The following is a 15,137-nucleotide window of genomic DNA, read 5'->3' as shown; positions in this document are numbered from 1 at the left end:
TTCATTTTTAAGACAAAGGTGGGAACAAAGTGCGGGCAGAAGTTACGATAGAAAGCAACAAATATGGATCACTGACCAAAACAATTATGTACTTGATGCAAATGCAGATTGCATATTGTTATGTAAAATATGTTTTTTTAATTATGTTCCCTCCCCATTCAGACCGGTTTCCCCCCTCCCCTGTGGTGAATACATGTTGTTAGAATAAGTCTTGTATGGTCTTAATCTTCGTTGTGTGCTATTTTTTATAGTCTTAAGTTATAATGACAAAAAAGTAGGAACCAAACATAAAAAGGTCTAGTAAAGCCAAAAATTAATTTCATATTGATTTAAAGTAATCTAGGTGAGTTTTTACACTGAAAGCAAAGATTATAGCAATTGTAGTCCATGGTATTTATTTTCAGTCAAACCAAAGTTACATATGATTCTGCCTCTGTTTATACGGGATACTAACACTAACAATACACTCCCTTTGGAAGACTTGCACAGGCCAAATTGTTGGAATGCTCTTTCTCTTTCTTTATTTCTCTTTCTTTCTCTCTCTCTCTCTCTCTCTCTCTCTCTCCCTCCCTCCCCCTTTCTCTCTCTCTCTCTGCTTTCTCTTTTGACAACTCCAAACCCAAAAATACGACAATACATTAATGGTGTAGTTAAAAATAGCATAGTCTGATGTTTGCTTGAATCCTAGAAACTTTACGTGTTGCTTTTCATGTGCTGTGCCAAGTCTTGATAATACTTTCCCCCCCAACCAAGGGACCTCATAACCTGATTATGGTTATTGCTTTACAAACAGTTTTTTCCACAGAAGGTGACTGCTGGAGCTTAGCATAGGTACCAGTTCCATGTGATGGGCCTGGGTCTTGCAAACTAAGCTCATTGTGTTCTTTGCTGAAATCAGCAAATAGACTTAAAGAGAAACGCAGTCATCTATCACGCCAAATAAAAGGACAAAATGGCTTTCGAAAGGGTTTTCCCACTTACCCAAAAGGCTTTCTGAAAGCTTCTACCTCTGCAAAAGAAAACAAAAAAACAAACAAAAAGAAATTAGAACAATTATGGCAGATTGCATGAATTGTGAGAGAAAGTCACAGTAACTGCTACTTTTCATTATGTTTGTCTTTGGGTCATGATAACAGAAGGTTTATAGTAATTACATCAAAAGAAAGATTTACCATGTGAATGATGGGGTTGTTGTTTTTCCAGTCGCCTAGGATCCCTAATGTGGGGATGACCTGAAAGGAACTAATGTTTCTTTCAAGTGTATGTTCAAAAGACTTTGATGGACTGGAAGTAAATGTGATAATTGGACCATCAAGGTGGTGGCCTAAGACTACAATGCTAAAGTATGCATACCTCAGTTACAAACCTTTTTGAAAGGAAGTCTCAGCCACAGAATGCATATACCTGTAGAGTTTTGCATGGGTTTTATATAAATACAATTTAATGAAAAAAATAGCTGCTTGCACATTATACCAGAAAAACCTCCAAAACTGCAATTGCTTTGAAAAATAGACTTTAGGTTTTTTGGAGTTTTCTGAGATGCTTGGTCTGTATTTTGATAATTGTGCATATTATGTAAAAATGTTGGTGGACCCATAAATGACCAGACTTTTTCTAAGAAAAATGTTGCTTTAATGCATTTCATGAATTTTTACTCTGATATCATTGCTTGCTAGTAATAGCAAACCTGCTTTTTCTGCATCTGCTTTGCGTAGCTATTGTAAGGCTTTGAACTAATGTATGTATTTATTGCTTGAACTTCTGTGCATACCTTATAAAGCATAATGTCTGACAATTTAAATGGCTCATGTATTCTTGCTTCTATCATAAGCTGATAATGGGGACTATGATCTTTTGTATACAGCAAATTTTAACTGTAGCACAAACATTTGTTTATGTATTGGTGGAATATACCTGTTTTATTTATCTTTTTTGAGGTAAACTAATTTTTGATACTTTTCATTACTGTGTACTGTGTTCATACCTTGAATTCTCTGACGTTAGAAGTCATGGTTGAGAATTGTAACAGCTGTTGTTCGTTCTGTATTCATGGCTCTCACTGCTGAATAAAATAAAGGACCAAACCTAGGATTTGAAAGAAAACTGTCTACCTCTAACACCAGGGAGTTATCAGATTTTATTTTACATAGTTTTAGTCTACAAAGACACAATTGCTTAAACCTAGTGGGCTTAAGGCTTATATTCTGTGTGGCTGAATTCATGGCACAGTTGTACTGTTTGAAAATCAATTAAAATTTCATGTGAATGTTACAAGCATTAGGTAGAATTACCACTAACTGGGTTTTCTTTGGATAACTCAGAGATGGGGAAGTGATCATCAGCATTCTGTGTCTACAGCTGCTTAACTTCATAAGAATGCATTTCTTTGTGATTAGGGAATCGAAGCATAGCCAGCTAGGAACAGAGCAACTGAGCTATACTTTAAAAGATAAACCAGGGTGGACTTTAATGTCCCCGGTCAGAATCAGTCGCAAGCTCCCATAGTCTGTTTTACTCAGATTCCTCAAATTGGGCATTCACATTTTGGAGAATTTACTTCAGGATTTAGACTACACATTCCAATACTAGTGTACATTTTTGGAAAGCTAGTGTTATTACTGCTTATAAAGCACACTTTCACCCTTGTTACTTCAAGAGTTCAAATCGGAATGGGTTTTGTCCATAAAAATCAGGCATATTTAACAAACAAAAAAAAAGATGTAAATTTTACTATAGTATTAATGTAAACAGTGTTTTCACTGCTGCTGGATGTAAAAAATGTAAATGAAACCATTTCATTCACTTGCTTAAGTTTATGGTGTATAAATAAAATGTCTAATTCTTTTTGACCCATTTATAACCCACAAGGTTTTATTTTTTAATTTTTTTTCTCCTTGGAAGTTCATTCTTCCACCCTGCGAGCTCATCAGTTCCTATGTGTTTATTTAGGAGTTATGTAATATTTGACAGATTTGTTACAGAGGTGTTTGTAGGTACCCCAAGGGCTCTGAAAGCAAGACTAACAGACAAGTTAGCAGAAAACCTATCTGCTTTATTAATACTACATGGGGCTTTTTAGGCTCATATTTACTCCTTTCCCTGATGTACACATAACATGCTCTGCCTTGCCTATTAAAAGGATGCAATGTGGGGAAATGCTCACCATTCAGCTTCTTGTATGCTTTTTATTCCGAGAGCAGTAGTCACAAAACCAGTTGGTCCTTTCTCTTACAAAATTTTCAGGTATCCACATTTTCAGTATAACTAAAAATTGAAAGTCTGAAGGTGAGAAACATGGGCTTGCGAAATCTCAAGTTATACAGGTATACTTTGTCAGGAAGCCATGATTGGCTCCAGTTCCCTGATAAATGTAGTAGCAAACCAAGGCTTGACTCTTGAGTAAAGTCTGCAATGACCCAAAGATATAAATATTGGCTGCAATGCAGAAGACTGCAAATGGAATGGAACTTCTTGTCTGCACAATTTGCTTGTTTCCACATGTGGAACAGATTTTCTCTTGCACAAAGTACACAGAGGAGCTGCTTGTGAGAAGCAAAATAGCTGCACTAGAGCAGGATTTCTGGATCATGGCCACCACCTGTGCTTAATCTCCCACATATATGTTGTGTGACCATGACAATGATTTCTTTCTTGGACCAAGTTGTGTGTTGTTCCTAAGTTGACTTTGTTTTTGTTTTATGGCATATCTATAGGGTATGCTGCCCTAGCCAGCTAAACTCTAAATACAAGTAGCGATTGTGATGACAGGGAAATAAGGAGGCAAGCCACAAAGGCTTGGTGAACTGGTCCACATTTATTTATGGTAGCACCAACTGATCCACAGTGGGGGGAGCAAGGGGCAGGATCGAACTGTAAAAAAGCAGTAGGTGAGCCAAGCCTGCCAAGCTTGAGGTGTAGCATATCCACAAGCTCTTCTCTTAATCCACACACTTTCAGGTGAGTAGAGAGGCCCTTCTTTTCCAGCCCCACAACTCCAGGCAGCTGTTATAGGTTGGTCCCAGGTGCCAGCAAATCCCATAGCCCTGAGGGCAAGTATCGGGACTACACCCTTCACCCCTAAGAGTGATCAACAAACTCTAACCACCTGATAACTCCCTGCACCACCCTGCCAGTGTGGTATTCAACCTATTTAAAGGCTACCCCTGCTAACTACACCCGTCATCAAATCAGTGATGGGGGTGGGATCCTGCCAGCAAGGCCCATCAGTGAAGAAGCCAAAAATTCCTAGTCTCAAAAAGCAACCTGCCAATGCAGGTGGGTGGGAAGCTTGCAGAATGAAGGGGCCACAGAGCAGGCGGGACAGACTTACAATAGCCCACATGCACCTTCCCCCCACGATTTTGGCACAGCATGCAACCACAACACCAAGTCTCCCTGTCCCCTATGGCTGATGCTGCTTTAGGTGCAATGGCAGTGGGATTCTTGGGATCGGCATTGGTGTGGGTGAAGATGGAGGCCTTGTATGCATTTCAATCTCTGTCCCATATCAGAATGCTTTTAAACCCTTAAAATTTAAGATGTGGGGCACAAACCAGTGAGTGGTTTCTTTCTACCATAAGTGCACAGAGCTGTGATTAATTTATTACATTTAGAAGTGTTATCATCACTGTACAAAGAGAACATGGAGGCTTCCACTGAGGTGCTGGCAGTCTGACCAGAAAGTGAATCTGTTGGACCAGAAATAATTTTGTGGGGACAGCATGCTGAGGAGACAGTGCCGCTCAGCCTGAGAGAAGATAAATGCAGGGCACGAGACACCTCAGGGGTGGGTCCCAGCCATCCAGAAAAGAGAGTGAGTGTTTGTAAAACCATGTGAAGGTAACCAGAGATGGTAGGAAGATACTGAAGGAATAAGAGAAAAGGCCTACAACTGAATAAAAGAGGGTGGCAAACAGTACCAAGGTGGGAGGAAAGGTGATAAGAGAGGTTGGATGTTTGTAAAGTCGGGTGGCAGGTTAAGTGCTAGGAGTATAAACACACCAAGATTAAGCCTGCTGATGAGAAGAGCCAAAAGGATTGTGGCTCACCAAGTGGTTATGAAAATAAGAGACGTGCTGGAGCTCTGAAGGCACTTGGGACCTCAAGGATGTGAGGTAGGAAAATAAGGTATTCATCGGGTTAGTGTCCAGTATTTTTATTGCATCCATCCCAAGAAAGCGCTATTGGACTGCAATCTCCCAACTTTAATAAAAACACATTTGCCTATGGTCTATTGTCTCCCCGCAATAGTTATGGATATAGATACAAATCCTCCACAAGCAACTACTAAATCCTTGAGAGTCATTTCCAAGTCTCAGTCTGAAATAGAAATCAATTTCCTTGTCAAAAAGATTCAATAATAATCTTTGCATAAAACGATGGACAGCCCTGCCCATAGCCCTGTTCAGCTGAAGTGCTTCCATTTAAAGTGAATTAGTCCCACTGATTTTAATGGGATTAATCAGATGAAATTGAAGCAGTGTGGTTAGCTGGAATCTGGTGGCTTTCAGAACTTGGCACAAGCAATTAATGACCTAGATGAGTGACCTAACATAGTGAGCAGGAAATAAATACAGAATGAAAACTTCTTGTTTGGAGGTACTGAAACAACAACCTTGAGAAAATGTGTTTCTGGGCTGTTGTTGTTTTCCAAATGGGATTTAAGCAAATAACAACAATTTCAGATTGCATAATTGAAGCAGGCTTGGTACTGATGTGCCACATCCTCACTTGTTCTCCAGTAAGAGGAATAATAGGGAAAGACGCTAGAAAGTGTGGGATTGCAACTGCTTGACCTGACATCACATAACTTACAGACAAGCAAATCTGAATAAATGCTCAACAAATAGCTGGTGCTATATAACCTCCCTGAAAACTTTGTGCAAACAAATCAAGTGCTGTAGTGTTGATGAAGTAGCCATTCATTAGACAGTAATTAGTGCTTCACAAACACTTGTTTGTAAGACTACTTTCTGTTTAAATGCCCTCCCCACCGATTATCTTTGCACATCACATATCCGTTCTGTTTATAACATCTGCAACAGCACTGTGCACAAGTTGACTAAGTAGAGTGTCTTGAAGGGTCAGCTCACACTGTCAATTTTGTCTCCACACTCCTCTTTTATGTACCCCTGTCACTGCATTGATACAGATGGAACATGTAAATGATGAACTGAGATCTCTGCAGATGCAGCCTCTGTTTCTGAGCAGCAGCTCCTGCATCATAGGGACACATCTGTTTTTAAGCTGCCACAAGCACAGCACTTGTCCCTGGGAAGCAGAACTTGTATTGGAAAAGAGCCTGGCTCATTCTTTTGAAAAAGATGTCCTAGGGAGGGAAGGATTGCACTGAAACAAAGTACACAGTGTGAACCAGCCCTTAGTCTATGGCTTATTTTAATTTCTTGAAGAGTATCCGCTGCCAAAAATAAGAAACCTCTGCTTGTAAACACTGCCAGTGGGTATCACTCCACGGATAAGTGTCTAAACTTTGACCTGCAGAGTATATACAGGCTGCCGTTGCAAAGCAGTAGCTGGTTACAGACATATTGCGCTCACATTCCACGTGCTCATTGCAGGGAACTGCTGATCCAAGGCACAACAGGGCAAGCACTTGCCATCAGAATTACTTGAAAAAAATGCATCCAGAATGGGCATGTGTTGTGTCACGTGGCAAATTAAACCATATTGTTAGAGCAATTGTCAACTATTTGGAAACCTCATAATTTAATTCAGAATAAAGGGAAGGTGGAAGGGGTGAGCTACAAAATAAAGTATTAATGGCTTGTCTATATGAAAACATTGTTCAGAGAGACATGCCAATGTTCTGGTGATACTAGACATAGGGAAAATACTCCACAATATATGACTAACATATATTCCTTTTTTCTGCACAGCCCCACCTCAAACCCTTATATATGCCTCTCAAAATGTTCAAGTCAGCAAACATTCCTCTCCCTGTATAGTTCATGTTTTAGCACAAGGTTTACAGATAAGGGACTACAACTGGAAAGCAGTCAAGAGCTAGGAAGCCATTCAGGCTGGCTATCAAACTTCTACCAACTTGATTGTTGCAGAACTGATGTTAGGCCCCAGTAGATGTAAGTAGCTTATACCAAGATGCAGGATCAGCCCGAAGCAAAAGATCAGTGAATCAGCAGCAAGCAACGCACCACACACATTTGCCAGTTACACCTTAAAGTTTCAAATGCCAACAATGTGTGAATGATTGGTCAACTGTTGGCTGATGCTGGGCACTGAAGCATACTCTGCTTGGTTTTTCTTCATGCATTTCCTCAGGTGCATGGCCAGTTGGTGGCACATCCACACGTAACCCCAACTGCAGGTTCTTCCTAGAAATATCTCTTGCACTCAGGCCAGCATAGAATTTCAAGAGGGGGAGGTGAATAGATATGCTGGATGATTAATAGATTTATAGAGAGAGATGATTCAAATCTAGTGAAATCAGATTAGCTGACATAGCCAACATAGGTAAAGGTAAAGGTAAAGGTACCCCTGCCTGTACGGGCCAGTCTTGACAGACTCTAGGGTTGTGCGCCCATCTCACTCAAGAGGCCGGGGGCCAGCGCTGTCCGGAGACACTTCCGGGTCACGTGGCCAGCGTGACATCGCTGCTCTGGCGAGCCAGAGCCGCACACGGAAACGCCGTTTACCTTCCCACTAGTAAGCGGTCCCTATTTATCTACTTGCACCCGGAGGTGCTTTCGAACTGCTAGGTTGGCAGGCGCTGGGACCGAACAACGGGAGCGCACCCCGCCGCAGGGATTCGAACCGCTGACCTTTCGATCGACAAGCCCTAGGCGCTGAGGCTTTTACCCACAGCGCCACCTGCGTCCCTTGACATAGCCAACATGGTGGTCTCTAAACGTTGTTGGACCCAGGTCAGCATGCTTAATGGTTCGGGCTGACTGGAATTATAATCCAACAACATTTGAAGGGCATCAAGCTGCTACCCAGGGCTGGATTAGATGAAGGACATTGTGTCAAAAATTGCTTTCTAAACCAAAAATGAAGGTTGTATTTTCGCTGTGTTGCCAGAAAGTGTGAACTGGGTCTTTCATATACCTTTCACTACCAAGGAAGGGGAAATGCAGGACCCAGAAATGGGAAGAAAATATTTGCAGCCCTTGTCTATGAATAATGGTAAACAGAGATGCCAAGTGTTATGGTGGTAGACGGAACACACTTCCCTGCCCTAAAAGCAAATGTGCTGGAATTCTGCCAGTGCCTGTTCAGATATTTATTACCTGAATAATAGAAAATACATAAATCTGTTTTACTCCAAGAAGTACAACTGAATCAACAACAACATGAAAGCCATCTCACATGCCTACTTGAAGTATCAAGAATTAAACTTCCTGTATCAAAACTTGCCTCCAGATGGCAACTCCTGGCACATCTGAGATAATGACCCGTTTGTCAATAACTGATATGTAATTGCTAAACCATTATACCAAGCTGGTATACGTATCATAGTGACTTTGAAATTCTAGGGAGTCAACTAGATGTCGTTAATGAAGGAAAAGCATAAACTAAAGACTTTAATAAGTAGAAGGAATTAGAAGAATATGGAAAGTATCAGACCAAGTGACTCAAATTTTCAGTGCCACTTCTAGAGTGGGTGGGCGCAATGCAGGAATCTTTTTGCCCAACGTAAGGCTCAAACCCACAATCCCGATTAAGAGTCCCACGCATGTTTTTCTTTGTATCTGCAGGAAGATTTAGGACAGAAAAAAGCAGTAATGGCCACCAACTTGGATAGCTTTTTAAAAAGGATTAGGAAAGTTCATAGAGTACAAGTCTATTAGTGGCTAGGTTGTGTCTCCAATAATGCTTCTGAATGCCAGTTTCTGGAAATGGCAGGAGGGGAGAGTTCTCTTGTGCTTCAGTCCTGCCTGCAGATCGCCTACAGGCTGTTGGCCACTGTGAGTGCAGGATGCTGGATTAGATGGGCCAAGGGCCTGATCCAGTAGGGCTCATCTTATTTTTTTATCTGTTCTGTGGCTATCTCTGTGAAACCATTTTACTACTCCCATCATATATTGCTACACCCATAATATATGGTTCTACTATGATGCATTTGCAAATCTTACTGCCTTTAACATCTTGACTGAAATACAGATGCTGTGAGATTTCATATCCTGTCTGCATTAATTTTAATTCCACAGTAATTCCACATTAATGCAACTGTTTGTACCAAGAGTATTCAACTGCAAGTCAGTGTACTGTTTGTGCTGCAGATGTATCCTCCCGAGGACCTGTTCTAGTGTCTCTGAAATTTGATTAATCTCACTTTTTATATATTACAAGACAAGCAATTTTTTTCTGATAATATGATTTTTAGGGATTACCAAAGTATTATATCAACACATGAGTCAACACTGTAGCCCAATACATGGGTGTAATTAAGCTGGATGAAGCTGTTTACAGATAAGACTTTCCTGGGCCCTCAAAATGGGTAGGATGCTTATTAAATGAATCAAAAAGAAGGAAGCAATAGATTTAATAAGTGGGGCCTGCAGCAAAATGCTGGTGAGGAGCACTCCTGCTCCATGTCTGCCTCCAGGATACCCCATTATATTCCCCCTAACACCCTTTTCTTGCATATACATATACATCCCAGTCTGTTAATATTCCAAATACATTAGGATGGACTAATCAATAAATTTCACTTCCTCTGTTTCTCATTTTTCCAACCTTCAGTTTGTCCCATTTCTGCATTAATTTACATTTTAAAAAGGACCACAAACACTCAGGAATATTCACCAGAATTTTAGGGAGCATTTATCTTAGGCAAAATTGCATACCAAAAAAAATGCATTAACATTTTTACAACTTCCCCCAAATATAATGCATTGTTGTATGTAATTCTCACTAAAATATCTTTTTATGCAAGTTTTAGCCTAATATACACACATTGGACATGTTTTTTGGTTGGATAACAAAATTGCAAAATCCTGATAAGTGCAAATTTCAAGAGATAGCTACATTTAGGTTCACATGCAAGTGGAATTGAATTTCTTTCCCATTTCTGGTCCTTAGTGGACTGTTTTGGTGGTTCCCTCCATCCTTCCCCAAATACCTTCTGTAGTTCTGCAATCATAGGGGTTCCCCCAAGCCTGCTGGCCTCTCTTTCATGCATGGGTGAAACCATTTGGGCTGCATAAAGTTCCACACTCACCTCTGAACTTGGCAAAGAGAGGGAATGAAAATATAATATCGTATCTAGAGATGAGCTGCCTATTGTCCAGTGTGTGTGTGAAGCAGTGTGGAGGCATCAGGCCTCTAAGGTAAAGGGAGGGCAGAAGAGGAAGAAATAGTAAGTGGCACCTTGAGACAAATGTGGACACTAAGACCTAGTTAATTAAATGGGCTGAGGCCGAGTTCATCAAGTGGAAGAAATTTCATTTATAAGGAAGCTGAAAAAGTCACATCTATTTTGTGAAGGCTATTTCTCTCTTCCTAAGACATGTCAGAGAAAATGAAATTTTGAGGAAGAAAATACTGACTCTGGAGCAAGGAACTGATGACACACCGGTTGGAAGAAAAGAGATTGAAGTTTCTTTGAAGGAGGTATTCAATACATCTGAGCTTTATCTCAATGCAACAAGAGGGACTGGCTGCATCATTTAGAGCAGGGGTGGGAACAGTGTCTCCCTCCAGATGTTGCTAGGGTTCAGCTCCCATCAGCCCCAACTAGGATAGCGAATGGTCTGGGATAACGACAATTTGGAGAGCCACACGTTCCTCATTCCTGCTATAGCAAAAATGCAGAGGGATTCAGGACCAACCCAAGACATTTTGCCTCACAAAACAGCAGCACTGCATGATCCAAGAGGTGTCCCCAAGGGATTTGCTACAATGTCGTTGAGGTGTCTCTTCAGTCTTGTATGGTTTGAGGTAATAGGTGCGCTCAGCTTCAGCATCCTCGACTGTGACCAGTGCAATAAACATTGAACGTTCTGGATTTAGACCAAAGCCCATGTGATTGTGCATTCATACATGGGTGGGCAGTACTACCAATTGTGTGAGCAAGGCCTACTCATAAACAAATGTGCCTGGACTTTGAGGTCTTCTTCAGAGGCCCTTCTGTAGGTGCCCTCACTGAGTGAGCTTTGACAGATAGCTATGGGGGGTTGGGGTTGGTGGTGGCATTTTGGCTATGGGATGCACTCCCCATAGATGCTCACTTGGAACCATTTCAGAGCCAGACTAAGACCGTTTCATTTTCCCAAGTTTTGTAATCCGTTTTTAGCTTTAAACTGCTTTGACTTTCTGTGGCCTCTGTTTTTTGCCGCACTATGCTTTTGTTATTTGTTATATTGCTATTGAGTTTTAAATTGCTTTATTTCTTGTTCTGTGCTGCCCTGAGACCTGTGTCATTGGCTGACCTAAGAATACTGTTAATAATATAAATACAAATAAATAAATAAAGCAATACACATGTAAGGCCCAGCTCACACAAAAAGGATGCCCGGTACTGTATATGCTGAAGTCCAAGGTTTCTTCCTACAGCACACCATGGTGCAAAGCACAGATAACGAGGCTGTGTGTGAACCAGCCCTGAGTCCCACCCATGCCAGTGGAACTGCATTTTCCAGTTAATATTCTTTAGCACTAGTCTGATGCATAGCTAATACACCTCCAACATTTCATTGACTACAGTAGAGAAGAGTTCTACTGTATCCAATGCACTCTTTCCATTAGAGCAAGTATTTACACTTGCATAGCAGAACTCCCCCTGCAAACCCCTTGCAAGTTCCCCCACACCCTCCCTAAATCTGCCCTGGAAGGTTGGAAGAGCCCTCACAACAAATTTAGGGGGTATATGGGATAAAATTCCTGTTGCACAAATGCGAATCCTTTTTTTCTAATCGAACAAGTTACTTAGCCCTTGTTTGAATACAACCCAATTTTGAATTGTGAGTATCAGCTGTGATCTCTGTCAACACCTGCCCCTTCTAGCGTTTAATTTCTAAAATCAGAGGCCTGGAATGCCTCCTCGGTAGCACCTACTTCCTGATCCCAGCTGCTTGGGGTCATTCATTGGTAAAAGGAATGCATTCTGTGTACCAGTTTAAGAACAGTCCGGTTTAAGAATGATTTAGTTTACAAACTCCGCAAAACCGGAAACAGTGCCTTGGTTTGAGAACTTTGCCTCGGTCTAAGAACGGAACCCAAATGGTGAAAGGGCACCAGCAGCGGGAGGCCTCATTAGGGAAAGCGTGCCTCGGCTTAATATAATAATCTTTACTGCAGTCCAACAACCCATAACATGGATTCAGAATAAAATACAGATTTATATAGACAACCCCCCAGGGAAGGGAGACCGAAGTGTTATTTGTTTAGTCATGGGTATGTTGATCTTTGATTCATATGACTACTGAAAGAAACTTTGCCACGGCCACTGTGATATCATTGGACTTGTCATCCAGAAGATATTCGGTATAGTAGGCTTCAGTTTGACCCAGCCGATTTGCCAATAGTGATTTAATCAATAGTTCTCTAGCTTGATCATATTGTCCGCAATGCAATAAAATATGCCTCATGTAGTCGACATCCTGAGAGCATACACAGATCCTATTTTGATAAGGGATAACTCTCAGTCTGCCATTTAACACTTCTGATGGGAATACATTTAATCTGGCCAATATGTTGGTACAGACAAATCTTAGAAAAGATATGCAGGTGTCTGAAAATCGAACCCATTGTGAATTCCTACTGCTAATGGGCCACAGATAACATGAGATTGAGATCGGAGAAGACTATGTGATATGTCAGAGATTCAAGGGCGATATCATAGCCCAGATGGTACAGGAGAGAAGGTGGCATACCAATCAAAGTGGCTTTTCCATAATTTTCATCCATGAGCTGGTAAACTCCTTGTTGTTTAGGTATGGCAGTAACCCCTTCCCTAGGCCAAAGACTGAGATCTTGAGCCAGTATTTCAGGGCAGCCCACCATGCTTTAGTTGATAGAGGACATTCATCCGTTTCTAAAAATAGTATTGCATTTGGTACACAATTTGGAACTTGTAGGAGGGACAGGAGAAACTTTGCCTGGAAGCCATCGAACCTGGAGAATGAGCCATTGAACCAGACGTTTGCGCCTCGGTTTAAGAATGGTTTTGGGTTAAGAATGGACTTCCGGTACGGATTAATTTCGTAAACCGAGGTACCACTGTATCTCAGAGCCACTGTTTTCTTGAGTACTCATGCACATGGTTCAGGTCTAGGTTCTCGTATTGACTTGAAATTTAGGCCTAAGGAGGATCAGCCACACCACCAATTGTGCCCTAATATCTGGGACAAGGGCTGCTCCACAGTTTGGGAATTGGTGAATGGATCAAAAACTAATGCCATGGTTTTTCTCCCGTATAGCAATTTTTCCTACCCACATGCATTGTACTTAATATTTTGCTAATCTTTCACTTATGGTGAGGGCCATGCTGTTTACAGTCAACAATCTGGGCCATAAGAAGAGTGAAGATATGGCAGTGTAAGTGGTACATATTCTTAGTGCATGTTCAAGAGTACCATGTAGGATTTATGCACTGGAAATAGCATGTTAACTAACCAAGCAGAAAGAGTATGATGTCTGATCACATAGCCATCAGAGTTTCATTTGTCTTCACCAAAGTGCTCCTAGACTATCTGTCCAATCATCACCTGCGACCGACTAATGCAGGAATTAGTCTTTCCCGTAACTTAACAGCTTTGAGACTCTCGGAGGCTCCTTTTAGTGCTTAATAGCAAAGATGGGTTTGGTCTATGAAACCATTTGTCAGCAGAGAATTGGCAAGTTGCAGAAAAGCTGGTAAATGCAAACTCCCTCTTTTCGCTTAGAAAAACATAAATTGATTACTATTATTCTTTTTTTAACAAGTGAATGCCTACTGACAAAGTGAGCTGAAAGCTGTCAGCCTGGGACCAAGAGGTATTCAGTGGAAGTTTTGCTATTCCCTGGGATATATTGCTCTTGTTTTCTAACCATTTACCATCTGCCGTTTGTTAAGATCTATTAATTCCTTTTATAATGGCCTGTCAAGCCCTAAATGCCTTGGGCCCTCAGTACCTACTCTATACACACATGAACTATCATGATCATCCTTAAGATCAGCGGAGTTTCCTTTTTAAAATGCCATGCATGTGCTAAGTTTGAAAGATGGGGCAAGGGGTGGACAGTGGCCACTATTGTCAGGGTACTTCATAAAATATTGTAGGGGAGAAAATGTTCTTTCCAGTGTATGTAGACCATCTGTGTCTATTTCATAGGATGTACACCTTATGTGTATGTGTGTGAGTGTGTTTCTATTTTACAGGATATACACAATGGGAAGACAACAGTTTTCCAAGTGCGCATATGGCAAACAAATTATTTCCTAGTAAACCAGGCACAAATAAGATAATTACTTGGGGAAAGTTTATAGCTCAGTGGTAGGGCATCTGCTTTGCCCGCAAAAGATCCCAGTAACCAATTCCCAGCATCTGCAGATCAGGCATGGAGAGATCCTTGTCCAAAACCTTGGAGAGCTGCTGCCAGTCAATGTAAACAATTTTGAGTTAGATGGACTAATGGTCTGGGTCAGTATAACGAGGCTTCTCCTATGTTCTTATGGTTTCCTACCAACTGAATCTTTTGAATTATGGTGCTGGAGGAGACTCTTGAGAGTCTCATGGACTGCAAGAAGATCAAACCTATCCATTCTGAAGGAAATCAGCCCTGAGTGCTCACTGGAAGGACAGATCCTGAAGCTGAGGCTCCAATACTCTGGCCACCTCATGAGAAGAAAAGACTCCCTGGAAAAGACCCTGATGTTGGGAAAGATGGAGGGCACAAGGAGAACAGGACGACAGAGGACGAGATGGTTGGACAGTGTTCTCGAAGTTACCAGCATGAGTTTGACCAAACTGCGGGAGGCAGTGGAAGGAGTGCCTGGCATGCTCTGGTCCATGGGGTCACGAAGAGTCGGACACGACTAAACAACAACAAAACCAACTGAATCTCCTTTTCAATCTGATCAATGCAGCTTAAAAGATTCCACACACACACACACACACACACCCAGTGCAATTCTGTGCAAGCTTGCTCAGAAGTAAGCCCCACTGAGTTCAATG

The 15,137-nt window shown here is 41.4% G+C and overlaps 1 protein-coding gene and 1 long non-coding RNA gene across 27 annotated transcripts in view; one reads left to right on the top strand and one right to left on the bottom strand.

Moving 5' to 3' along the window:
• FOXP2 (forkhead box P2) overlaps positions 1-2,860 on the top strand; it is a 345,911-nt gene extending 343,051 nt beyond the window's left edge. For all 26 annotated transcript variants that reach the window (XR_014502095.1, XR_014502096.1, XR_014502097.1 and 23 more), the window contains one exon: positions 1-2,860. This exon is cut by the window's left edge and continues 1,215 nt beyond it. The gene's annotated coding sequence lies outside the window, so the exon portion shown is untranslated.
• Positions 538-15,137, bottom strand: part of LOC310658331 — a 116,425-nt gene continuing 101,825 nt past the window's right edge. The window contains exon 3 of the long non-coding RNA XR_014502241.1: positions 538-3,264. This is a non-coding gene — a long non-coding RNA (uncharacterized lncRNA). The remainder of the gene's footprint in view (positions 3,265-15,137) is intronic.

This window comes from Podarcis tiliguerta (genome assembly GCF_965153285.1).
Source record: "Podarcis tiliguerta genome assembly, chromosome: 10".
Classification (NCBI taxonomy): Eukaryota; Metazoa; Chordata; class Lepidosauria; order Squamata; family Lacertidae; genus Podarcis; species Podarcis tiliguerta.
The sequence above is the reverse complement of the archived record's forward strand: the minus strand, read 5'-3'. Positions and strand labels throughout refer to the sequence as shown.